Here is a 27,046-nt window from a genome sequence, read left to right as displayed (position 1 = left end):
GCACAGACTTCTCTTTGTGTGCACTAAGGTCACCTGAGGATGGGGCCAAAGAGTCAGAGGATGCTCCATAAATGTTCAAGGAAGTGTGAAAAGGTTCTAGACAGAAAGATTCTGTTTTGATTAACCATTGGGAAAGAAAAGACTAAGGAGTGAGGTGATGATTCTCTTAAGACAGAGAATTACTGTGAAGCTTACAGTTCAGGGTCTGTCACTTGTGTGGGCCTCCCAGGACTCCAGGAGGGGCCTGAACTGCATGTTCAGGTGGCCGTATGCTTCTGTAATATTTGCTGAAATGTGGTATTTTAATCACAGCTGGTTAGAACCACTGTTTCCTTCCACTAAAACTTCCCGTCCATCTTAGTTTTCCTCATGTTGAGTGGAAGTAGAGGTAGCTGTGTGCATGGAACATGAAGGTTTGGAGATACATTTACTTTGAGTATCGTTGACTCTGTATAGGGTCTGCAGTTGCTTCTGTGTATAATTAAGTTATTGCCCACCATCCCAGCAAAGAAATGGCTTCTAGGTCCTGTCACATACTTGGCCAGTTCACCCAGCGGGGCCAGAGTCTATGTTGTGTTATTAAATGTGTTCTACAGTAAGCCATGGAAGTATATAGGCAGTAGAGGAGAAATAATGATTGAAATGTACACAACCAAAAGCTAACCTGTGTACAATTTACTTCAGTCACCAGGGATGTAAACTTGTAACTGGATGATTGAGGGTTGAGGTCTAATTGATCATTAGTTACAATGCAAGTTCTCTCCTGTCAGAACTCTACTAGATAATATAGTGGTGTGTACAATTATAAATGTTATGTATTTTTCCCTTTTTTGATGTGAATTGCTTCAGATAGGATTTATCAAAAATTCCTGAGTCAGGCACAAAGCATAGTAGTGCTACAGACATGAGAATATTTATTTGTTAAGTCACAAGCTTTTGTGCATTCCAACTATGAAGAATTAAAAGAAAATCTGGTCAACCATACTGAAGGAAAGACTGGATTCTCTTTCTGATCCATCTATAGAATGGTACACAAAATCATTATCATATGAAAAGGTGATAAAAAAAGAAAAGGTGATCAAAAGAGTACAAAACCAGAAGTGGGAATAATTTAATAAAATCATGTTATTTTTCATATTTTGTGATTTTTGTGATTTTTGTGATTTTTAGCCATTTTACACTTATAATTTGCATTGATTTTTTGTCAAGTAAATATTCACTTTCTTGTTTAATTTTATTTTTGAAATTTTACATTTATTTCTAAAAGAGAGTCCCCTTCCCAATTAGACTTCAGATCCCAGAAAACCTGGATCTGCCCCATTCTCTACTAATATATAAAATGTGTGTAGTCTGGTAGACAGTCACTCATTCATATGCTTGAGGCAATCAATAAAGAGTTAGGATATGGTAAAAATTGTATTGTACACATGTAACCCAACAGATCCTGTAATAAGATGGCAACTTTTGCTCTAAGAAATAGTTCAATACTGGCTGCTAGTACTTTGTACTTCATCTGTAGCCTATGAGTGCTCAGAGTGTTCTGGTTGAGAATCTCTCCTGAGTTGAGATAGAATTTGTTTAAATGGTGGGCAGAACAATTTCCCACCACAAGAAATCAGGCTCCTCAGAAAAAAAATGTCTACTTCTAAGACTGGGGCAGGAAATGTACAAGAGCTTGGAATGTGCAGAAAGCAAGGAAACTATCAAAAACTACTGGAGTCGTGTCAGAAGGACACAGGAACCAATTTGACAGAATAAAAAAAAATTGAAATGTATTGGAACACATCAATATACTAAAACCCATGAGTGCATAATGAATCAAAGAGTAAAAACCAAAAACTTCTTTGAGTCAAGGATATGAGGGCATAAAGTCATCCTAAAAAATGGTTGATAAAGGGAAGAAACAAATATTTATCTTGCCTTTTCTGACAAATTGTAATTCAGGTTAACCAAAGAGTTGGTAAGAAAAATGTCTACTTTGTAAAAGAATTCCAGCCAATATTTACAACACGCATGAAAAAAACTAAGCCACCATTATTTTGCAGCCCTTTTTGAAATAATCACCTTAGGAAATGATCATCAATGGATGTGCAAACCATTTGGGGGTGAAAGGTTGATGAGGAATCTTTACAAGAGAGAGCTTAGACTGGGAATACCAAAACCCATTAATTACAAAAAAAGAGACAACAAGTATTATACAAGTAGCAATTACACAATCCTATCCATGAAATATACTTGCTAAAAAGTAGAACATAGCCTCTAGGTCTAAGTGTCAATTTCCAAAAAATACAGAAGAAAGAGGGACATTTTATGTGATAACATGGAATCCAGTCAGCAAAATCCAAAAGTTAAGGCATTCTATAGGATAGATGATTCAATTTCTTCTACAAATAAATGATATGAGAAAAAGGAGGGTAAGACTATAAAAAAATAATAAGCTAATGAACAGATTAAGATAAATTAATATTGAAGAGACATTTTGTCCAAGTGTAATAGGTGGACTTTGGTTGATTTGAACAAAGTAACATCATAAAAGACAGCTTTGAGGAAATCAAGGAAAGTGGAATATAGGCAGGGTATTAAGATGTTAAGGAATTACTGATAATTTTAAAGTATGATAATGGTATTGTTATAACGTTTTAAAATGAGCTTATCTTTTAAGAATGCAAACCAATTACTTATAAATAAAGTAATACAATATCTGAGATTTGTTTAAAAGTTATCTGGCTTGGGGTGGGGGCCCTTGGGTGGCTCAGTCGGTTGAGCATCCGACTTTGGTTCAGATCATGATCTCACAGTTCATGGGTTCAAGCCCCTCATCGGGCTCTGTGCTGACAGCTCAGAGCCTGGAGCCTGCATCGGATTCTGTCTCTCCCTGTCTCTCTGGCCCTCCCCTGCTCATACTCTGTCTCTCTGTCTCTCAAAAATAAAAGTTAAATTTTTTTTTTAAAAAGTAATAATCCAGCTGGGGAGAAAAAAGTGTTTGGGGAGCATAAATGAAATAAAGTTGGCTCTATTTTGATAATTATTAAGTCTGGATCATGAAGATACGGAGATTTATTATATTGTTGTAACTACTTTTAGATGACTGAAGTTTTTCTTAATTGTAGGCAAAGGTACATGGAAAGTAAATGTGGAAAGCACATATAGAGAGATACCATACTTATATTCTCATTATTTGTTTTTGAAAATGAAAAAAAAAACTGACCAGTAGAAACATCCAATCATGGCATTTGTGAGATACTAAATATGAATGTTATAGGTAGTGGTGTGCTGGTAAATGACTATCTAAAGAAGAAAGCCCTGGGTTGTAGTGTTTGCCAGTTTGTATGGTCTAAATACTCCCACTATGGCTGATTTCAAGATACTGGTGTGACCTCACTGAATGTGGAGTTGGGAAGAGTCATGCACCACCAGCTCTTGTGAGTCTGTGCGGCCAGCTGCAGCCCCCTACTCGGAGAGCAGACAGACAAGCATTAGTTTCTGCAGATTCTCGGTCAGACCCCGACTCTAACATGCACCCTCTGTCCTTGATCACTTACTTTGTTTTTCTGAGCCTTACTTTCCCCTCTGTAAAATGGAGATAGTAATTCCTACTACATCAAGATATAGGGCTTAAATGAGATCACACATGTGATAGACCTAATATGGTTCCAGTCACATAGTGAGTGATCCTTCATGCTAATATCCTTTCTTCTCTCCAAGTTAAAATAGAAGAAAGAACTCTCACTTTGGTTGGGATGGTCTCAAAATTTCAAAAGAACAGAATGAAGCTGATCATCTTTTTAGAGGGCTTCCTGCCCAGAATTTCTATAATTACTTAAAATTGCAGGTTTTAGGGACTGTCATAAACCTGCCAGAAGCTCACCAAGCTCTAATTTGGTTGGATATTAATAGGTAGACTGGGAAGTTAATGTGATGTGATTGTGGCTAGAATAGAACCATCTGTTAAAAGTAGTGGTTTCTGTCCAATGTGATCTGGAACTGCAAATACACAGTAAGAATTAAGTTAGAATTATCTTAGAGTTGACATGGTGACAAAAAAAAACTATAACTTACTTATTTTCCCAGGGAATGTTAAGACCCAGCTAAGACGTTTCTGGCATGAATAAGTCTAAGGGTTATGTTGGCAAATTGGAAATATTTCCATTCACAATTTGATTGTTTGAGCAGTTATTAATAATAGTAGCAACGTACTTTCCAGATTCTTTATTTAACTTGGGTTATTAACTACAGTATCAGTTAATGAAAGAAGTTTTTTTTTTGCCTTTGTTTCCTGAACAATTTTTTTTCTATGTAGAAATCTAAGATTAAGGTCATCACTGATTAGTCAATAATGTTGCAGTTCTCAGAATTACTGAATTAAATGCATATATAAAAATATTCTTTAATTAAAAGCAAGGCTAGAGAGAGAGGGAATTATAAGTCAAGCCCACATTTAGAATCTGAAGACACTAATACTAAAGGCATTTGAAATGTGATTTGCATGTGTGGGTTGATGTGTTCCTACTGGGAATACAACTTGGGGATGTATTTTCTCCTCTCGGGAAGAGTTGCATGACTCAACTCTACATATTTTGGATTTCTGAGCAAATACTTAATGAGATAAGAAGCAGTATGCTATAGCATTCATCTGAAGTTGGCCTAATAGTCTTTGATCTTTAAAAGAATAGTTTTCCTTCAGAAAATTAAAACATTTGCCCCTTGGAAATTTGAACTTCCTATTTTCTTAAAACAGTGTTATTTATGCTAACCTTAATTCACTGGGTCATAATAAGGATGCTTTAGGAAATGAAATGGAACAAAATAAGTTAAAAATAGAGTATGTCACAAATAGAAAGGATCAATAGTGTTTTGTAAAACTCATGTTTTAGTTGTGAGTACATATATATTCAAAACTGAAGTAAAATGTATTTCGCATTGAGTCATGATTTTAAAAAATTGAAAATTTTGAAGTGTTTTAAAATATACAATCAAAAGTCCCTGAAAAATAAAATAACTCTCCCTTTGTGGTACATGTCAAAATGATATCTAGATTAACAACTCTTGAAATGTTGTTTTGGACAGAAGCATCCTGGATTTCGAGGGAGTCGTGAGTCTGCCTGGACTTCACTAGGGATGGCAGAGGGGGGACACAGTTGTGGAGATGGACCTTTTGTCTGTTTGATTTTCTTCCTTTCTGAAGTAGAACTTTCTGAAGTAGGACAGACAGTGCTACTTGGCGTGCCTACATATTCCCAAACATCTCAGTTAGATTTCAAGACTTGAGGTCAGAAGTTTTACCTTGTGCTTTCTTACCTTCTCACCCATGAAGTGTCTCTCACACACAATAGAATGTGCTTACCATTACAGTTGGTAGTAATCAGAGCTCAAGTTTTCCCCAACATACTATTTGGCCACATTTACTCATATGTTTATATACTTATTCATATACTCTTTCCCACAAAGGATTTAGTGCAGCTTCTGATGTGAATAAATAAGAAAATAATGGTTGAATTATAAATAAAAATTACTATAATATAAGTATACACATTTTAGGGATGCGTAGGTAGCTCAGTCGGTTGAGCATCTGACTCTTGATTTTGGCTCAGGTCATGATCCCTGGGCCGTGGGATCTCTTCTTGGGATTGTCTCTGTCCCTCTCCCTCTGCCTCTCCCCTCCTCAAAATAAATAAGTAAACTTTAAAAAAGTATATACACATTTTAAAAATAAACAAATACACACATTCAAGAATATTTTTATACACATATACACATACCCTTATATATCTTAAAGGTAAGTAAGGTCAGAGGAAAAAATGTAAATAGTCAAGCAATAAGTTCCTTCCTAGTTTTTCTCTGAGGCTCATTCTTGTATCTGAACTCCCCAGTAGGCAAAGTAAAATGGAATATATATCAGTTACCAGTTTACTGTTAAAGAAGAGAGACACCTGCAGGAAAAGCAGAGGTTTCCTTATATACACGAGAGACATGACTAAAAGGCATCTCTCACATAGAGTTTCATGTAGGAGACAATCAGTGTCTGAAACTCAAAAATGTCCATACCATCACTCCTGAAGAATTGTGGTAATGGATTTTATTTTTATTATTTGTTACTTCTCCTCCATGGAGAAGTAATTTCTTTAAAATTTTGTTAATGTTTATTTATTTTTGAGAGAGAGAGAGAGAGAGAGAGAGAGCGCATGGGGGGGGGAGGGGCAGAGAGAGGGCAGACACAGAATCTGAAGCAGGCTCCAGTCTCTGAGCTGTCAGCACAGAACCCAACATGGGGCTTGAACTCACAAACCATGAGATCATGACCTGAGCCGAAGTCGGACACTTAACCAACTGAGCACCCAGGCACCCTGAGGCTGAAGACTTTCTGACAAAACATAGCAAAATTAAATCTGTAAAAAAACAGAAAATTATGATCCAGTAAGGTAATCTTTTGCCTATTCTAAAATATCACTCAGAACATGTAGAAGAAATCATTTAAACAGTCATCCCCAAATATCACCTATCTCAACCAAATTTTTAACTAAACTGCTTGACAGGGGGTCTAAGATTACATACACCCTCTGGCTAGGGCCTAGATAGATAGGCATTCAGGATTGTTGGTTGCAAACAAATCCATCTGAAAAAGTTATGATTAGGAGATCAGGTCGATATTCTTTGGTGAAAATTGCCAACTTCACCAGGGTTCCTGCCTGATGAACCATTCCACCTCCACACCAAGATGGGTATTCTGTGACAAAATGTTTCCAAAGCTTGAATCCAGAGTATCATCCCACAGCAATTTCAAAATGTGTGGGAATAATTTTTGCTGTACTTTGCTTTGTTTGTTTTTTCCCCGTACCACTGCTAATCTCCAGCTTTCATTCACTCTAGGAGTCCCGCTCATATTCTGTTAGAGGGGTCACGGGGTCTTTACTAGTCTTCAAACAAAAATTGGCAAGTTATTTGGGAGTGAATTGGAAAGACAGAGCACCTAGTGTTTGGGGCACCAAACAATCATTAGAATGCTTGGGCATTAGGAGTTACCTACTTCATATAGCAGTGGAAGAATCACTTCCCCAATTTGAAACTTCGCAGTGAACATTATCTGAGGGAGAGATGGACCACAGAACTGAGGATATCTAGGGAGCCTCTGGATAGCTCCTGAGAGGAATCACTACAAGATGCCTGTGATTAAACACGGGCAATGGGATTGAGGGGTTGGATGCATGGGGGCCTCAGATTAGGTTGAGGCAGCAAAAGAATGCCAAATACCTAGAAGAGAGGAGTAAAGGAAGGTTTATAGTAATTATCAGATACATTTTACTCATTTACTCTGACAAATGAGAGGTGGGGAGGGCAAGGAAAAAGATGATGAAATAGAAGATTCTTGGGCTGGTTCTAGTAAACCTAAGGAGGTTTCATCTTCAGGAAAGCATAAAAATAACTGTCATTCAATTTAAAAAATATGGTTGCATATGAAAGCCCATTTAGAAGGGAACAAGTTGTCTAATTTGGGGGTGGTTAACAAGTGAGCGTTTTTGAGAAATAAACTTTCTGGCCGTAATTCATTTTGTAATAATCGGGGGGTTTTGGTTGCTAGCCACAAAACTAACTGGCTGTTTATAGCAGAAAAGAAATGTGTTGAAAAAGCATTGGGGAGGCCCAGAGAATCACAAGGAAGCCTGTAGAACCACGTTTAGGAAGAACCTAGACACAGAGCCTAGATTCATGCCATGGGATCCATCTAGTAAGAGAAGGGCTGCTGGTGCCAGTAAGCCCTGGGCACCACAGCTGCATCCTTCCAGGAGACATCTTGCTGGCCCCACCTGCTCCTGGAGATTGGTTGTAAAGTGCCGCTCCTGCTGCCCTCTCCAAAATGGCTTCTCCCCATTTCTGCTTCTTGACATCACCAGCTCAAGATTTGGGTGTGGAAGGCACAGGAAGGGGATGAGCTATTTCTAACTGGCTGAGCCTAAGTTATATGTTCTGGCTCAGTCCTTTGGGGCTGTATAACAGGAGTCCATAGACTGGGTAGCTTATAAACAACAGAAACTTCTTTCTCACACTTGTGGAGGGTGGAAGTCTGAGATCAAGGTGCCAGAGTGGTAAGGTTCTGGTGAGAACCCTCTCCTGGGTTGCAGACTGCTGTCTTCTCATGGTATCCTCAAGAGTGGTGAGAGGGGGGCGCCTGGGTGGCGCAGTCGGTTAAGCGTCCGACTTCAGCCAGGTCACGATCTCGCGGTCCGGGAGTTCGAGCCCCGCGTCGGGCTCTGGGCTGACGGCTCAGAGCCTGGAGCCTGTTTCCGATTCTGTGTCTCCCTCTCTCTCTGCCCCTCCCCTGTTCATGCTCTGTCTCTCTCTGTCCCAAAAATAAATAAACATTGAAAAAAAAATTAAAAAAAAAAAAAGAGTGGTGAGAGGAAGCAAGCCCTCCTGTGACCCTTAAAAGGGTTCTAATCCCGTTCATGAGAACTCTACTCTCATGACCTCATCTAACCCTGATTACTTCCCAAAGGCCTTACCTGCTAACACCATCACTTTGAAGGATAGGGTTTCACCATATGAATTTTGGAGGGACATAAACATTCAGTCCATAACAGGCTTTTTTAGTGACGTGTGGACTTTACCTCCCCCTGAGACTAGAAAGGTGCAAATTCCTCAGGGAGACCTAAGGCTCAGCTTCTGGGCACCTCTTTCCCACCCCACCCCCCCAAAACAGGCAACTGCCCACTAAACTTTTCTTTCAAGCCTTCATATATTCTTGAGTTCTTGGATTGGTTCTTTAAATTTTCAGGGCACTCTAGAAAAGGCTATCTAATGAGTCTTAATTTTCTGTTCCAGTTTCCATGCTGAAACTCAGAGCCATTGTATTTGGAGACCTAGTTAAGCCCTGTACATCACAACATTTTGCATGTTGAGTGTTAACATTTTAAGTATCAACATCAAATTTATTCTGTTGTTCGTGCTTATTAATTGAAAACAAATCTAAACTTTGAGGACTTTCCCATGTATATGCCCACTGCAGGCTCCCAGAGAAGCCCCGAAAATAATGATGATAGTGCAGAACTGGCCCTTGCAGGCCCCAGCTATGTAAGCACGTCCCTCTCTTCGCCAGGCACTGTGCTAATCTCTGAGTCCTTGCTACCGCTGCTGTTCTTCCAGAGTGCAGGCCAGTCTTCTTTCTGTCTCCTGTTAATTGACAATGCCAGTTATAGAAAATAGTGCCAGACCACACTCCAGTGTGTCAGTTGTACAAGTGGGAAAACAGAAAGATTACCCAGCTAGTTGTGATTTAAAATCCTTATTCCTATATATGTATCTTAAAATGATACAAGGCTCTGAAAACGCAGAACAAGAACATAAATAACTTCTGTAAGGTTCTAAAATGTAGAGTTGGAATCAAAATAACTTTTAGAACCATTCCTGGGAGGATGCTCTCCCAAGACATTCTTTCCCAAATTTAGAAAATCAGGTTTATTTTTAATTTTGGTCCGCTTTTCAGTTATTCCAGGAAGATTTTCTTAAGGATTCTCCAGTGTCATTAGAAGCCACAAAGTATCTGCTGCAAAAAGCTAGATTTCATCTGCCTATCTTCAAAGATAAATCCAGGAAACTCCATGAGCTTAGTGTTTACACCGGCCCAAGTGAGGCTAAAAGATGTAAGGGTGATGGTGCATCTGGTAGTGATGATGCTGAACAAGTTCTGGAGATGGGTTGTTGTGTTACATTTTTATTAATAGCTGCACACCTTGAGATCTGATTCATTCCTATCCATGGGTCTTTGAGACCTTACGAATTTGTCTAAATGCTCAGAACCATGCTAATATTTTTTCATTGTATCTCAGCATATTTTGTATTAAGAGAAAACAAGCACATAGATTTTTGACAAGCAAATACTGGCTCAACAATTATAACTTGTAGCTACAAAGTTACTGCTTAATATAACAGTGAAGAAGCTAAAAATACTAAGGCAGTGGTTTCAGTCTTTCTCATGTATAATTTTACAGTTTCTTTAAGATTCAGGGAAGCTAAACTCTCATCATTTTGTCAGATTGAGAGTAACATTTATCATGAATCAAATCTTCCTAACATTTTCATCAGTAGCCTAAAAGAAAATGGTAGGTTTCATTTTATTTCCAAAGTGATTCTTGGATTTTCAGGTTGCACTGAAAAGTGAGATGGAGAGGATGAATTGGAGGTGATCCATTATCACCAAAGCACAATCCAAAGGGGAAACTGAGAAGAAAAGCTCTATGTGAAGTTCTATTCCGTTGTTGCCCTTTCCCTAGACCTGTTACACTCCATTCCTCTTCCTTGGAAGGAAGTAAAGGAAGGAAGGTGAGGAGAAAGGGAAGTGGCCATAGTGTGATGGAACCAGCTTTGCTGACTTGAGTCAGCCAGTTTTGTGCATCTCTTCCCAAACTTACATTAAGTAATTTGTTGATACCTTAAAATCAGCCACGTTGGAAATATTTACACCATAGAAATTGATGGGGTATAAATGAGGGGCTCCCTTCCCCCATCCCCCTGTCAGAGTAGGTTGCTAAGATATATTAGCATTCCACTGATAACCTGCTGTTGAAAGGAACATTGTGTATCACAGCCTTACCATTATTATCACTTCCTGATTATGACCTGTCAGTATAGGTAAAATTTCTAAAGACCTTGACTATAGTCTGCCTTATCTCAACCTTTGTGTAGTAAAGATGAAGAGTTGGAATAATGTGCTCTCTATTTAAGTTACTCATGATGCATTTGTTTCTTGTGCAATTTTACCTTCTTAGACTTCTCAATGCATTGTTAGTTTTCTTTTCACGCTCCCCTTTCCTTTTTTTTTTTAACCCCTTCTCTATTATCCTTTCCTGATTACTTAGTCTTCTCAGTGTGACTCTGACATTTTATGAAGAAGTATTCGTATGCACACTGCCTGATTAGTATGATCCAGGCATCAAAAAGTATTATAGACTCAATTCAGCAAACACTAATTGAATATTTCCTCTGCCTAAGTCATTATGCCAGAGAAAATAAGACACAGTATGTAGTCCCAAGCAACATAAAATCTAGGGAGAAAACCAGACATGTACACAACTAAGACTAATGTAAAGCACAATGTGAAAGTTGTATTAGAAAAAGTAAGGAAGAGGGGCGCCTGGGTGGCGCAGTCGGTTAAGCGTCCGACTTCAGCCAGGTCACGATCTCGCGGTCCGTGAGTTCGAGCCCCGCGTCAGGCTCTGGGCTGATGGCTCAGAGCCTGGAGCCTGTTTCTGATTCTGTGTCTCCCTCTCTCTCTGCCCCTCCCCCGTTCATGCTCTGTCTCTCTCTGTCCCCCCCAAAAAATAAACAAAACGTTGAAAAAAAAAGAAAAAAAAAAGTAAGGAAGAATGCAAGCTGGACCACAGAGACCAGAGGGTTATTTCTGACTGTAGCAATTAGAAATTAGAGAAGACTTCATGAAAATGGAGCCATCTCAACTAAGTCTTACAGAACTGGTATGCATATGAAAGTTCAACTCTATTTATAGTTTTTATGACTAGATGACTGTAAAGTTCCCATTAAAGTAGTTTGAGCTAATTCATATTGTTTACTAATCTGCCAAAATTAGCTTATCATGATGGGAGTTAGGGTAACTTTGCAAAAATAAGATTTTAGCATCATAAATCTATAGAATTGTTACTAGATTCACAGATGCCAGTGCAGAAGTTGCATTCTGCTCATCTTTGTACAATTTATGGTTTATACTCAGGGCGCTATTTATAAAAGGTCCTTAATGAAAACTTCCAAATAATATGTCAGGCACTTTTGTGTATATGATATCGTCAAAGACAAAAACCAGAAAACAAGGAAATCAATTTTATTAAGGCTCTTGCCATAGGGAGAGCACCCCAGATCTGAAGACCAGAGTGTGTCTCTTGTCTTTTATAAGGACTAGACAGGTTACGGGTGGGCGGATTCACAGTTGGGATTTTGCAACCAGGGAAAATCTAACTTGGTTAGGTGAACAAGAAATGTTTATCTCTGTGTCTAGAGAATTTCAAAGGGAAAACAGTTCTTTTTTTAAATTTTTTTTTATTAATGTTTTATTTATTTTTGAGGGAGAGAGAGACAGACCGCCAGCAGGGGAGGGGAAGAAAGAGAGAGGGAGACACAGAATCTGAAGCAGATTCCAGGCTCTGAGCTGTCAGCACAGAGCCTAACACGGGGCTCAACCCACGAACTGTGAGATCATGGCCTGAGCCGAAGTCGGACCCTTAACTGACTGTACCACCCAGGTGCCCCCAAAGGGAAAAGCAGTTCTAATTTTTGCTAATCATTCATGAGACACAGAACAGGAAGTTGAGTAGTCAGTATCTAAACCTAAGTTACCCTGAAATATACTATTATTAGAATTTTTTAAATTTCTTTTTAAAAAATCAGAAACTGACAATCAGAGAAGTTGAGACACTTGCCAAGGCCACATAGCTAGTAAATAACAGAACTGGAATTTTATCCCATATCTTTCTGGCTCCAGTGTCTTTTTATTATGCCACAATATGTCACATCGTACTGACTGAATACTTAATAATAGTTTTTAAGGTTAATGGAACTTTGATTCATTTTTTATGTGTATATTTCATACACACTACTTAGTTTGGAGAGAATAACCTTCAAAGAACCAGGTCTAATATTTACAATTGGCAGAAATCTATTTACAGGCTGGTTTATAGAGAGAGTATACCTCCTTCCCTATAAATAAATCTATCTTTCAACTGAACGACTAGAAAAAAATTTAGAATTGAATCCTAGTGTCTTAATAGTAATTGTTCTTGCTACAAATCAATGTGGTATCGTCGTTGCTATTTCACCTGTATTCTGTGGGGCTGTAGAGGTTTGCAGGAGATGCTTCCAGATCCTCACAGGCGTTCTTAGCAGAGTCAGGAGGACAGGACAGAAATCAGGCAAAACTTGGTTACCCAACTTCTGCCAGAACTTTTGGGGATACATGTTGAACATCACAGTAGAAAAGGGGTCACTAAAGAAGGTAGTAAAAGAGTGAAAACCATTCACCTAATAGAAGAAATCATTTAGGTAAACCAAATGCTGAGTATGTTTTGCTCCTGGAAGTCTGTGAGTCCCTGAGTTTATTGGCTGTTGCTAGCTTTGTGGGGACCCTTGCTGTGCTTTTGATACTCACAGCAATGCAATGCTGAGATGCACCTGAAAAGTTCACCCACACAGCAGGGGGATCTAACCTGGTTGGCCTGAATCATTTGGCATCCCTTCCACACTCAAATTACTGTGGTAATTATAGGTATGAGGTGATAATTTGTGGTTCAGTTTTGTTCTGGGGCCCAGTCATCCAGTTCTTTTTTTTTTTTAATTATGTTTTACTTTTATAATATTGTGTTAGTAAACACCCCAGGCACTCTTTCACAGCAGTTGTGTGATACATTCTCTGAGCTTTGAAGCAAAAATTTAGTGTAAAACAAAACCCTCCACCCTTCTGGTTGGGCTACTTTCCTAAGCATGGTAACTGTGTCTACTCTAAGTGTAAGGGAAGAATGAGCAGGTTACAATTAGCATCTGGGGGCTGCTGAAGGCAAGGTATGTAAGGGTGCTTTGTCATTGCTGGCCCTGGGAGTGTAGACTTTTTATGGGCAAGAAAACCAAGTCCGGTGCTTTCCTGCTTCTCCTTGGTCTCTTATTCAGGAATAACCTGGCTGTGCCTGCCCCCACCCCACCCCACCCCCCTGCAATTCCCATGCCCAGAGAAGCTCAGGCAATGAAAGGAGATACTATCAGTTTTTATTCCCTGTATCTCCCGGTTTTAGGGGAAGAGTGCCATGGTCAGAAGAAGATAGCAAAATTAAAAGTAAGAAGACAAATCAGCCAGAAGATACTAGAAAATAATAGCAAATGAATTGAACTGGGGCACCTGGGTGGCTCAGTCAGTTGAGCATCCGACTTCAGCTCAGGTCATGATCTCATGGTTTGTGGGTTCGAGCCCTGCATTGGGCTCTATGCTGACAGCTCAGAGCCTGGAGCCTGCATTTGATTCCCTCTCTCTGTGCCCCTCCCCTGCTCATTCTCTCTCTCTCTCTCTCTCTCTCTCTCTCTCTCTCTCTCTTTCTTTCTCCCATCTGCCCCTCTCCCCCTCTCAAGAAAACAAAAACACAAAAACAAAAAAAAAAAATCTATCATCATCAGTAAACTGGTGATGAGTCTTTTAAGGCAAGAGTTAAACATTTCTTTGATTCTTCGTGATAAGTTTCTCTGAAATTTAGTAAGCATGAGAGTGGTCACTTCCTCAGGCTGGAATTGGCAAATCTGAGTACTATCTGAGTACTCAGTGTGTAGGAGGAAGAAAAGAGAGAGACAGAAAAGTGTGACTGGAGGGTTCCTAGCATAGCTAGTACTAACTCTCTTCCCCTTCAAGGGGGACTGAGTTCTCAAGATTCCTATGAAAAATTCTTTTAAAGAAGTTCTCAGAGTGAATTTTCTGAGCTAGCAGTCAGCATCACCTGGGAACCTGTGATGGGAACCTTAGAAATGGCAATTCTGAGGTCGCATGCTAGGCCTGCTAAACCAGAAACTGAGGTGGAACCAGCAAGCTGTGTTTGAATAAGCCCTTGTCTTACTCCATTTGGGCTGCTATAAAGGAAATACCACAAACCGGGTGGCTTATAAACAAAAGAAATTTATGTCTCCCAATTTTAGAGGTGGGGAGATTTGGTGTCTGGGGAGGACCCACTTCCTCACAGACTAGCCTCACAAGACAGAAGGGATGAGGGAGCTCTCCGGGGTCTTTTTATCAGGGCACTAATCCCGTTAGTGAGGGCTCCATCCTCATGACCTAATCCCCTCCCCAAAGCCCTACCTCCCAATACCATCACCGTAGGGGCTAGGATTTCAAAATATGGATTTGTTGGGGGGACACAACATTCAATCTATAGCAAACCCCCAGGTGATTCTTGTGCATGGTAAAATCTGAAAAACACTGCTTTAAAGTCTTTGTTTCCAATATAAAAGTGCTTCAGAAAGTACAAAGTTGACCAGTTTCTCACCTAAACTCCTACTGTCAATGTTTTACAATTGTCTGATTAAATCTAGGAGAAAAAAAATCCCAGTCAAGTGCTAAGCTTTTGACGCATATGAGTCTCTCTTTGAAAAAGAGCAGCATAGCTAGGCTCTGGACCTGACAAGCAGCAGCTACGGGCAAGTCCTCATCAGGCACAGAATCAGTCCCTGCCCTTGATGCACAAACCTGGAAATGATTTTTTTTTAATGTTTATTTATTTTTGAGACAGAGAGAGACAGAGCACAAGCAGGAGAGGGGCAGAGAGAGAAGGAGACACAGAATCCAAAGCAGCCTCCAGGCTCCAACTGACAGCACAGAGCCCGAGACGGGGCTTGAACTCAGGAACCGTGAGATCATGACCTGAGTCGAAGTCAGACGCTCAACTGACTGAGTCACCCAGGTGCCCCCGGAAATGATTTTTTTTTTTAATTGGTGCTTAATCTGAGGCTCAGAAGTGTTCTGTTTAACAGAGTTTCAGAAACCCAAATCACTAATTATGTCCAAGATGAAAAAAAAAAATAGCTGGTGATGTTGAACTTTAATTCTAAGATAATTTAGCAAATATTTGTTAAATGTAGTGATGATCGGCAATTGCCACCTTTTGGAGTCAAATAAATTTGGCAAAGGTAACAGACACCAAACTTAAAGGGGAAAAGTGGAAACATGAAGGCTTTGGTCACTGAACGGAAAAAAAATCTAAGATCTGGCTTTTTGTCAAGAGGAAGGAGAGTGAGAGTCATGGCAAGAGACCAGAGTCAGATGAGAAGGTGGAAGCCGGGGATGAGGCCGAAGAGTTATTATCCATGAAGTGGGACGTCTTCTACTTGGAGTCATAGCCATTTTTTTTATATGAGATTTATTGTCAAATTGGTTTCCATACAACACCCAGTGCTCATCCCAACAAGTGCCCTCCTCAATACCCATCACCCACTCTCCCCTCCCTCCCACCCCCCATCAACCCTCAGTTTGTTCTCAGTTTTTAAGAGTCTCTTATGGTTTGGCTCCCTCCCTCTCTAACCTCTTTTTTTTCTTTTCCTTCCCCTCCCCCATGGTCTTCTGTTAAGTTTCTCAGGATCCACATAAGAGTGAAAATATATGGTATCTGTCTTTCTCTGTATGACTTATTTCACTTAGCATAACACTCTCCAGTTCCATCCATGTTGCTACAAAAGGCCATATTTCATTCTTTCTCATTGTCACGTAGTATTCCATTGTGTATATAAACCACAATTTCTTTATCCGTTCATCAGTTGGTGGACATTTGGGCTATTTCCATAATTTGGCTATTGTTGGAAGTGCTGCTCATAGCCAGTTTTTTAAAGCATTACAAGATAAATGGATTGATTGATCAGTATGTGGCTCATAGATAGAAAACAGAGCTAAGAATAGCCATAAAACATAGTGCCAGAAATAACCGTAAAACATAGATGTCCTCAAGCTACTAATAGCTGACATTTTGAATTCTCATTATGTGCTACGCACTATACCAAGTACTCATATGATTCTCACAAAAACCCCTGTGAAATAGACTCTATTATTACTATCTCTGCTTATGAGATGGGGAAACTGAAGCTTTGGGGAGGAAAATTACATGGTTCATAAGAGCCTCTAGGATTTGAACCCAGGAGTCCTATGCAGGAATCTAAGCTTTTCACCATTCTGATATAAATAATGTAAAGAAAATATATCATTCCCTCAAGTTCTCTGGTCTCCAACGTGATTTTATGCTCTTCTGTCTGCTTTTATTCTTTTAAAATAATTGCCTTGTTATTTTCTGATTATAAAAGTAATGTATGACATCGCAACCAACTCAAAAAAATGCCTAAAGTGTATAGATTTTGAAGATCATTCTCAATCCCATCACCCAGAGATAACTGGTGTTAACATAAGCTATACTTTATTCTATGGTTGTCGTACTTGGTGCCTCAGAACTGTCTGGTGTGCCCTTAAAGAGGCAATTGGCCCTGAGTCAAACGCTGATTCACTAGTTTTGGGTGGGACCAAGGCTTATGTATTTTTAATAAGTACCTCTCCTGTGGTACTATATACAGTCCAAACTCAGTTCTAAAAACTGTTCTATACCTTAGATTTTCAAATACCCCTATGTAGAGCATCTTTTATTCAGGTTATCTCCAGGTTCTTGAGTACTTTAATATTCTCATCAATACTACCTTTTATAGACAGGAGGATGTCTAATAAAGATGTGGTTCTCACACTTTAGCATACCTTGTAATCACCTAGAGGACTTGTTAAAACACAGCCTACAGAGTTTCTGATTTAATGGGCCTGGGATGGGACCTCCAGAGAAGCAGAACCAATCGTGTATATAAAGAGAGAGAGACACGAGGAGTTTTATAATAGGAAGTATCTCACATGGTTATGGAGGCTGAGAAGTACCATGACCTGCTGTCTACAGCTGGAGAAGTAGGGAAGCCAATGATACAGTTCAGTCCAAATCCGGAGACCCGAGAACTAGAATTCCAATGTCCAAGGGCCAAAGATAGATGTCTCAGCTCAAGGAGAAAGAATTCACCTTTCTTCCATTTTTTCATCTATGTGGGTCCTCAACAGATTAGATTATACCCCCCACATTGGTGAGGGCAGATCTTCTTTACTCAGTCTACTGACTCAAATGCTAATCTCTTCCAGAAACACCCTCAACAGATATACCCAGAAATCACCTTTTGCCAGCTAACTGGCTGGTGAACCATCACAGGGCACAACAAGTTGCATTTATAATAAGTTGGTGAGTGATGCCAATGCAACTGGTAGAGGGACCATACTTTGAGAAGTACTGCAGTCATCCTCCAAATGAGACTTCCTGGTAGAAATGATTCTTGTTGTCCTTGAACATTCCTTCAAATCCAAGGGCAAGAGCCTGACCTTGATGTAATCATTTAGAAACAAATTCTGTAACAGATAGTAGCATGGTTCATATCCCCCCTCCTTCAGGAACTCCACATGTGAAAACTCTATTCAGCTGTTTCCATGTCTCTATGACAACAGTAAAAGCGTACCAAGAAAAGAATGGCTAGTGATGTTTTCAGCAAAAAAAAAATCTTTAATGTCCAAATGGCTGTTGGTAGCAATGGAAGGGACAGTGGGGCAAGGTCAGTTACATCCAATAATAGGCATAACACCTATCACAGAAGTCTAATGTGTGACATTTCTTAAGTAGGACAAATACCAAAAGAGGATGTTGATGCTACTGGCAGTTTTTATGAATTATACATGATATACTATTTTAAAATTCAGAGGAAAACTGCCATTTATCCTCCATAGTAAAAGGTATTCTATGAAAAGTGAAGTGCTGGGTGAGTAAACAGAAGATGCTACCAATATAATGGATCTTAAGCACACTTCTCGTTGTTCTGTAGTTCCTCACGGAAGACAATCAGGCTTTTAAAAGGAAGGTTGACCTCTGGAAATCTTCCTGAACTTGGTACCTCAGTACTGTCCATCTGTGCTTCCAAATCACAAATCAATTCTCACATTTAACTGGCTTTTGGCTTTACCCCTTGATGCTGGGGTAATATAAGTATATGGCTACATTTTGGTATTCAACATTGTCTTAGTCTCTTCATGCTGCTACAAGAGAATAGCATACACTGAGTGGCTTATAACAGAAATTTATTTCTCACAGTTCTAGAAGCTGGGAAATCCAAGACCAAGGCATCAAAATATTTGGTTTCTGGTGAGGGCCTTGCTTCCTAGATGGCTGTCTTTTTGTATGACCTCACACAGTGGAAGGAGCAAGGGATCTCTCTGGGGTCCTTTTATAAGGGAACTAATTCTATTCATGAGGGTTCCACCTCCATGACCTAATCAGGTCCCAAAGGCCCCACATCCTAATATCATTACTTTGAGGGTTAGAATATCAGCATATGCATTCTGGAGAAGGGAGACATAAACTTTCTGTCCATCACAAACATTTATTTGTCAGTCACCAGAAATGTAGAAATCCCACCGCCAGACAATGCAGTTCACACTAGAATTTTGGATGTTAAAATTAGACATTTTGGCCATGACTGAAGTCCTGTAGGGGGAATTTATTCATTTATTACTCAGTCAACAAATAGCTATTGTGTACTTTCCTACATTCCAGGCATTATTATAGAATCGGAGGAGAGAACAGTGAAAACTTTCTCTATAGAAAGACAAGTCTTGACCCTCAAGGAGCTTACACTGTCATGGTGATGAGTTTTGTCTTATTTTATATCTTCAGGAGCCTTGCTAGGTAAAGGATCAGCAGTATAGATATCACTTGGGAAGTTGTTAGAAATGCAGACTCTCAGGCTCCATCCCGGATCTCCTGACACAGAACGTGTATTTCATTTTACAAAATCCCTGAGTGATTTGTATCCACATTAAATTCTGAGAAGCACTGCTCTAAACAAGAACCAGAGCCTGAGGCAAAGATTACACTTCTGATTTTATTTGAGAGCGCAAGCCCCAGACAGTCCGAATAAAGGAAAAAGGGTTGGCAGGCAAGGGAAGCTGCAGAGGTGAGATCCTGTGCTGGCTCCTATGTCAAAGTGAATCTGGAAGGGGCACAACAGCTCAGCCAGCAAGTGGGTTTGCTGGGCACGTGGGACTACTTCTCCAGATAGCTTGTGGGGAAGGTTCACACCCGGGTCCCTCCTGACTCCTGCTTTCTGCTGACTGAGGTTCACACCAGTGGGAGGTACCACCCCTACACTTCTGAATTCCAGTATCCAAATCTGAAAGTGGAGGGGTGGGTGCAGACCAAGAGAGAGAAAAAGAAGGGAGAAGTTAAGGGTTTCTGAGAAGACACACAAAGTTGATTCTCGATGTACAGGGAAAATTCCATCCAGATAAGTTAGTAGAAGTGAGTAGAAATGGCGTATCTCTGTCAGTCACCAGAAGCACAATCCCCCTGCCCGACAAGGTAATTCACCCTAGAATTTCAAATGTTAAATTTTGAGGTCATAACGAGGAGTTAGTGAAGTCTTTTTTAACATTCACTTGTCACTTCATCACTCCCTGATTTATGACCTACTGTTCCTTTTACAGCACTCAGGGTTTCCACACCCCTATGATTCTATTAGCTCCTCCTATCTCTAGACTCCTACACTTTCTTATCCACATTTAATAATACCTGTGGTTCATTTCTCATTACTTTGTGAATCTCACATATCCAGACCCATCTCTCCTCACCCAGTATACTGGCACATACCAGGCACATGTCTGCTTTAATGTCCTATGCCCATACCCTCATCCTTGAACAAGCCAGAAACCAAGTTCGGATAGGACCAGACAATCTGGGTTACTAAATCTAGCTAAGCAAATCGTAAGAGGTAGAAACCACAGATCCCAGAGTGAGGCAGGGTCCAAGTGCCAGCAAATACTGTTGCACATTCTCTCCTAGAGTATTCCCTGTATGAGAAATTCTCATTCAGGTCATCCACATTTCACTGTCTGGAATCTATGGAAATTAAGAAAAGGCGACCAGCACCTAAAAATCACAAGTAGTTATCCCCAAGTGATGGAAATAGATTTTCATTTTCATTTTTATCATACCCTATGCTTTTCAAAATTTCTATGATGAAGCTATACTGCTTTTATAATGAGAGAGAAACTCAATTATTATTTTTAAAATGCTATGTTTTGTCAAGGAAACTCTGTTAAAAACAGAATGAAGAAAAACCAGAATGACATGGTAGTCATTAAATTTTAACTTATTTGCATATTTTGTAGACACTCAGTAAATCTTCCTTAACTCCAGTCTAGAATTTAGAAAACTCTAGATTTCTACAGCTCTCAAAACATAAAGGAGATCATCTTTTTTCAGAGCAAAAGAGAAGAAATATATGAAGAAGCAGAAAGAAGAAACCGTACTTTCTGAAGGCAACACCATACTGCCAAATGTCTAAGAAGGCATTTCGAGAATGTCTGTGATTCCCATGTGCTGGTGAAACACAGCCACTCTGCTTTCCAGCCCTAGTAATGAGAAGGGCCTCTAAAAGTGTCAATGCGTGATACTGGTCAGCCCTAAACTTTAGACACCTTTTAAGGAGGTGCTCAGTGTCACATACACTTACCTTTTTAATTTTTCGATGAATAAGGAGGGTCCTTTTCAAACTCTATTTCAAATTCTAATCTCAATCTATGTGCTCCACAGGTAGCAGAAACATGTTTCCCACTAGTAATCACTTCATCAACTCTGATCAACACGTCAGAGGTAATTGTGTATACATTTTAAAAGACATGGTTTGTTTATTCCTACAAATGTGTTGACTGCCAACTGCTACTTGTACTTCTTAAGCTATTACAAAAAAAAAAAAATCATCATAATCTCTACTCAGATTTACAAAATAACGGATTCTTGTTTTCCGAAGGTGGTTTGTAAATCAGTCCAGAATTCATCGGTACTGGGAAGCCCTCCTCACCTAGATATTATTGTTCTCTTCAGAATATTTCATAGATTTCAGGCCTGTGAAAACCCTCTAAAACCCCTGTGTTACAAGAAGGAAAGTTGACTTTCTTGTTGTTTGCTATCCTGATTTACTGGGACAGTGGAGGCCTCACGCCCCTAATAGCACTGATGTTTGCTAGGTAGAACCAGTTAATTCATTCAAGAACACTGTACTTAAGGACATGAAATAGTAACAACCATTTGGACTCCCTGTAATTATGAAGTTCATTTGAGAATGTGAAGATAAATGTATCTTAAGGAGTAAGGATCCTTGACCATTCACTCCTCACATTGAACCACATCACTCAGTAAGAATTCATATAGCTCCCACACACGTTTTATAAGTATTGGGATCTGTTGTCACCCTGTTTGTTCAATAATGGTGCATCATATGTACTTTGGTGATGCAGGATGAATGACTGCTTTTAGGTCCCACCTTTGTGACCCATAAATACACTTTAAATCCAAGACCATGTGTTGGTCTCTTTCATAACACAAACAAACAAAAACAAGCATACTGATTATTAACAATTGATTATTCCCATGAAATTTTCAGTTGTTTCATGTTTAGAAAATAACTCCTCAAGTGGTGGATAAGTTGGGTTGGTTTATAAGCCGGAGAATATGACATAGGTGAAATAGCACAGGAAGCCTTGTGCCTTGATGTCCTCTGTTTTAATCAGAAAATGTTTTTAGTCAGGCTAGAATGGTGAGTAGCATGTAGTAGAATTAAAAGATTTATATATTAAAAAAAACTATTACCTAACATTTTAACATGTCAAAATATATTGCCGTATGCATTTTGAAAAGCATACTGTATATTTAAAACATGCTTCTATTAGGTACTCAAAATCCTTGAAATGTGGAAAGGGCTTCTTATATTAAAGATATAAGATATACTGTTTCAACAGATATGGAGCCAGAAACAAAGTAACATTATATAAGTACTTCTTGAAATACGCAATGTGGAAAACGAATCACTTCACAATTATGTACCTTGTATAAAAAGAAAATACTATTCCTTTGTGCTACTGAATATAAAATGTTTTGGGATTCAGCTAAAAGGTGTGTGTAGGCACAGTGATGTGTTACAATTTTAAATGTTATAGTCTGGAAATATGATTTGAGAAGTTCCCTCCAGAAACCACTTTGACAAGGATAGTATTTATAAGCAGGCAAGAAAGTTTCCTCAAAAACAAATTTGATGTTTTCCTTTGCAACAAATTAAAATCTGTATAGAATAAGCCCTATAATATAGTTATGAATGTTTACAATATGCAAAAATATTTACTTTGGAAAAGCCTCGCCAAATATTAAGACCTACTGGTTATATTATTTGCATTTGAATTTGTATGATGAGCAGAATTCAATAAAGATTACCAATGTAAATATTTTTAAATATTACAAGGCTGATGGAAGTTCTAAGTTCCAACTACAGCCTCCTCTTGCAAGTTAACTCAGAAGTTCTAGATAATAAGACCATTTTTTTACTGGGATAGAATTATTTTTATTATTTCTTCTTACGTCCATCCCTTCTTGAGATCACTCCTTTTTTTCTAATTATCATTAGCTCTCTCTTAGGAATCCACTTTAAAAAAAATTTTTTTACATCATTTTTTATAGTCTGTCCTATACTTTTTGAGTTTGGGGCTTTTTTTTTTTTTAAACCTTTGACAGTTTTTCCAGTTGGCTTTTAAACATATTGAGGGCAGAGTCTCTATGAGCTCATTGTGATATCTCCCACAGTGCCAGTCCTTAAAGGCAGCTTTCGATGAACATGTTTTAAATGGGGGCACCTGGGTGGCTCAGTTGACTAAGTGTCTGGCTCTTGGTTTTGGCTCAGGTCATGATCTCACAAACAGTGGGTTCGAGCTCCACATTGGGCTCTGCACTGACAGTGCATAGCCTGCTTAGGATCCTCTCTCCCTCTCTCAGCTCCTCCCGCATGCACTCACGTGTTTCTCTCTCTCTCTCTCTCTCTCTCTCTCTCTCTCTCTCCCTGTTTCTTGCTTGCTGTCCAAATAAACTTTTTTTTTTAATGCTATAAATGGACTCAGCTTTAAAACTGATCACAAATTACCACAGAGGCAATTTCTGAAGGGAGACTTGCATTCAACTTCTGATAAATATTGGTGTCTACTGTAGCCTTTTTTTTTCTTTCCTGTAAAAAGAGAATTATTATATTTCATGTGGGAAGGGAACATGGAGGAAGTACCAGACTAAAGAACTAACTGAACTCTAGTTACAGCTTTATTGGTGACTAACCCTGTGAGCTTTTCTAACTAACCAAATGCTGTCCACCTGCCTTTATCAAGGTGCAATTGGAGGTACTATTTCCTTGGCCTGCTTCATAGACTTGCTGTTACAGTCACATGAAGTAATGTATGAGATAGCACTCTGAGTTCTATGAAGTACGATAAAAATGCACATATGATTGTGCTGTGCCTTTACCATGATACCTTGAATGTTATAAGAGAATACTCTTGTTCTAAGGTCCTTGGCCATTGCTTTGTTGTTGGGACTGAAAATAATTTCTTTTGAGAAACTGAGATCCTGGAAACCCTATTTTAAAAGATCCAAGCTTTAACAATGCTTATACTCTGAACTAGACCTCAGTATAACCAAACTATTGTTTGGGGCTGCCTTGGAAGACTGTACTAACATGAGCCAACATACATTGAGTGTGTGTACTTTGCTAAAAACTAGGAACATGTCTCATTTGATCCTCGATACCTTCCTATAAAAGGTAGGCAGTGTTACTATCCTCACTTTGTAGGTGAGAAAATTGTGGCTTAAATAGGCTCATGTGTCTAAGGCCCCACAAATCAAAAGGGGCAGAGCTCAACTTGAATCCACATTTCTCTTACTCCAGCACCAATGCCCATGTCTTCTGTTCTGCCCTGGCAATACTTATTAGCTAAAGCTGAATCATTTTTCTAGCAATCCAAATCCATGAGGAAGAAAATCAAATATAATAATCACATTGTTTAATCCCAAATTGGCTTGAAGATGCATATGGAATCACATTGATCTTTTGAGGTGGTCAAGAAAATTTTAGCATATTTGCACATGAAGAGTTTTTTTTAAATACTAAATCAATGAAAACCAAATGTCAGAATACATTTTAAATTTTTTTTAATTATATTTATTTTTTGAGACAGAGAGAAAGAGTGCAAGCAGGGGTGGGGCAGAGAGAGAGGGAGACACAGAATCTGAAGAAGGCTCCAGCCTCTGAGCTGTCAGCACAGAGCCTGATGCGGGGCTCGAACCCATGAATGGTGTGATCATGACCTGAGCTGAAGTCAGATGCCCCACTGACAGTCACCCAGGCGCCCTTCAGAATACATTTTTTAATGAGTTATTACTTAAGACATGTTTGTTGGCAATGCATGAATTTTCCAAATATGTAATTTATGTTAAAATGTCAGGATTTTGTCCTCTAATGTAATATGTGAATTATGATAACTTCCATTTAAAAAATAACAATCCTGTAGTTGCAAAATCATTCTGGTTTTTAAAACTCTCATTTGTTGGCAATTATAATTAGATAGGCTAGTAAAGAAACAAATTCTGACATAATATTCAAAAATGCAGTTCCAATTTGGCAGTCTCAGGTGATTTGCTGAGCAGAATGTTTATAATTATTTTAACAATTTTTTTTAAAAAAGAAAAGCTTGCATGTTATATTTTGGTTAATAAAACTCTGAACCTATAATTTCTCAGTAAAAATTACTGAAAAATTACACTAAAAATTACTGAAAAATTACACTTACTTAAAGGTAAGTGTACAAATATAGTCTGCTCCTAATTGCACAGTTTATTTGTGGGAAGTTTTAAGTATTACATAAATATCTTCTCAGGGTATTTTTCTAATTAAGTCTCAGGCAGTTTACAGAATAACTACTTCTAGAGTGAGTCTAAGCAATAAGCCAGTGGTCAAGTAATCCTGAAAATCCTGATACACCATACTTGTTATGCTATATTTCTTTTTTTTTTTTTGTAAAACCTACTATAGAGAGGCATTCAATTTCATTTGATGCTACATATTTTTTTATATATCTCCCATCCATGTGATGAGAATTGTAGGTTAGTCACTGAGTAGTAAAAGTGCAATCATTTTCATCCTGCCCATGAATCCTCTTTCTGGTTGACTCTTTGGATCTTGTCATAGTAAAAGGTACAGTAAATAATCATTTTAAATGGAGAAATAGATCATACATCATACAAAAGCAAATTGTCCTAATGACATGTTTGGGGGAAAAGTTGTTTAAAAATAGAAACATTTCCCTTTGATCATGTCATTTTAGTGTAACAATATCAGGTCTATTGAGTTTAAGGGACCTTGTAGCTATTGATACCAGGAATATTTGTAACAGGGGTATGATAATTAACACAGAAGTTCAAGTATCTCAGAACCGTGCATATCTGTCATAGCTGTGTCCTAATTTCAAGTGGTAAATGTGAGTTTGATAGTAAAAGATTCTCAAATCACTTGGGTACAAAGTAAAATTTGTTTTTTATATCAGGTTCTATTTTTTACATACCAGAGCTTTAAAAAAAATAGAATCAGCAACACAAAACTGCAAAATTGTTATCATACTTAGATTTAGAAACTTTATATACTAGTTACTATTATGTCAAAAGTCAGAAAAATTGTTTATTCCACACCTGTTATCTAGTTTCATAAAGCATAAAATTGATAATCCTAGATTGTAACTAAGAATTTTATACATGAAATGAATATTTTATTATTGCTTTGGGATATTTTCAGAATATGCTCAGTGAACTTCAAAATCTCTTGTCCTTGCTTCACCCAGCCCAAAACACTGACTCTTCCCTTAGCATAAAGCTATCAAATGAGCTGGCAGCATCCCCAAACCTAAATGTAGTTTCTGGATGTTGCTGAAGAACTACACCCAGAGTCTCTAATGCTTTCAAAGGATTGTAAGAATATGCAGTTTCGTCTCGTATATTCAAAGAAAATGGTGCTGCCTGGGATACCCAAATGGGTTATCTGCCTTCATTCATCCAAGAATGAAATGGCCTATGTGTTTATAATACCACTTTAATCTTGTCTTTTTTTTTCTTTCCACATACATTCACAAAACTTTTGAGAAACTCAGCTGAACTTCATTTCCTTCTCCAGTGGGAGTTTAATGTCGCTATTATATGGGAAAAGTGGGAGTTGGAAACATTTTTCCAAAATGGAATGGGTCTTTCTATGAGAGTAATATAATTCTGGGAACTTCTGTTAGGTACTCACCACGTGTTGGTTTCTGTGATGGAGGAAGAAAAATAAATAATACAGGATTGATTCTTGCCTGTAAGGATCTCACAGTTGAGTGGTCAAGACTGCTGTGTAAACAAGTGGCATTGTACAAAGTAAGAACTGCAAGACAGTTACTTTAATTTTGTTAAGCAATTTAAATGGTTATGCTCCTCTGTAGAACCAACATAAGGAATTAACGTTATTCTTTCAAATAAAGGAGTATATACCTCCTCAAACATTTGAGAGAGAAAATATTTGATCCAAAAAATACAGAAATGGATACATGATAACATCCCCAGACTTATATATT

General features: G+C 38.6%; 1 protein-coding gene and 1 long non-coding RNA gene across 5 annotated transcripts in view; one reads left to right on the top strand and one right to left on the bottom strand.

Moving 5' to 3' along the window:
• The window catches only part of ZNF385B (zinc finger protein 385B), a 329,371-nt gene that overhangs the window by 146,046 nt on the left and 156,279 nt on the right, over nucleotides 1-27,046 (top strand). The window lies entirely within an intron of this gene.
• Nucleotides 9,100-27,046, bottom strand: part of LOC122481522 — a 41,898-nt gene continuing 23,951 nt past the window's right edge. Inside the window, exon 2 of the long non-coding RNA XR_006296880.1 lies at nucleotides 9,100-9,165. This is a non-coding gene — a long non-coding RNA (uncharacterized LOC122481522). The remainder of the gene's footprint in view (nucleotides 9,166-27,046) is intronic.

The sequence above is a fragment of the Prionailurus bengalensis genome, chromosome C1 (assembly GCF_016509475.1).
Source record: "Prionailurus bengalensis isolate Pbe53 chromosome C1, Fcat_Pben_1.1_paternal_pri, whole genome shotgun sequence".
Taxonomy (NCBI): Eukaryota; Metazoa; Chordata; class Mammalia; order Carnivora; family Felidae; genus Prionailurus; species Prionailurus bengalensis.
This window is presented reverse-complemented; position numbering and strand designations above follow the sequence as displayed.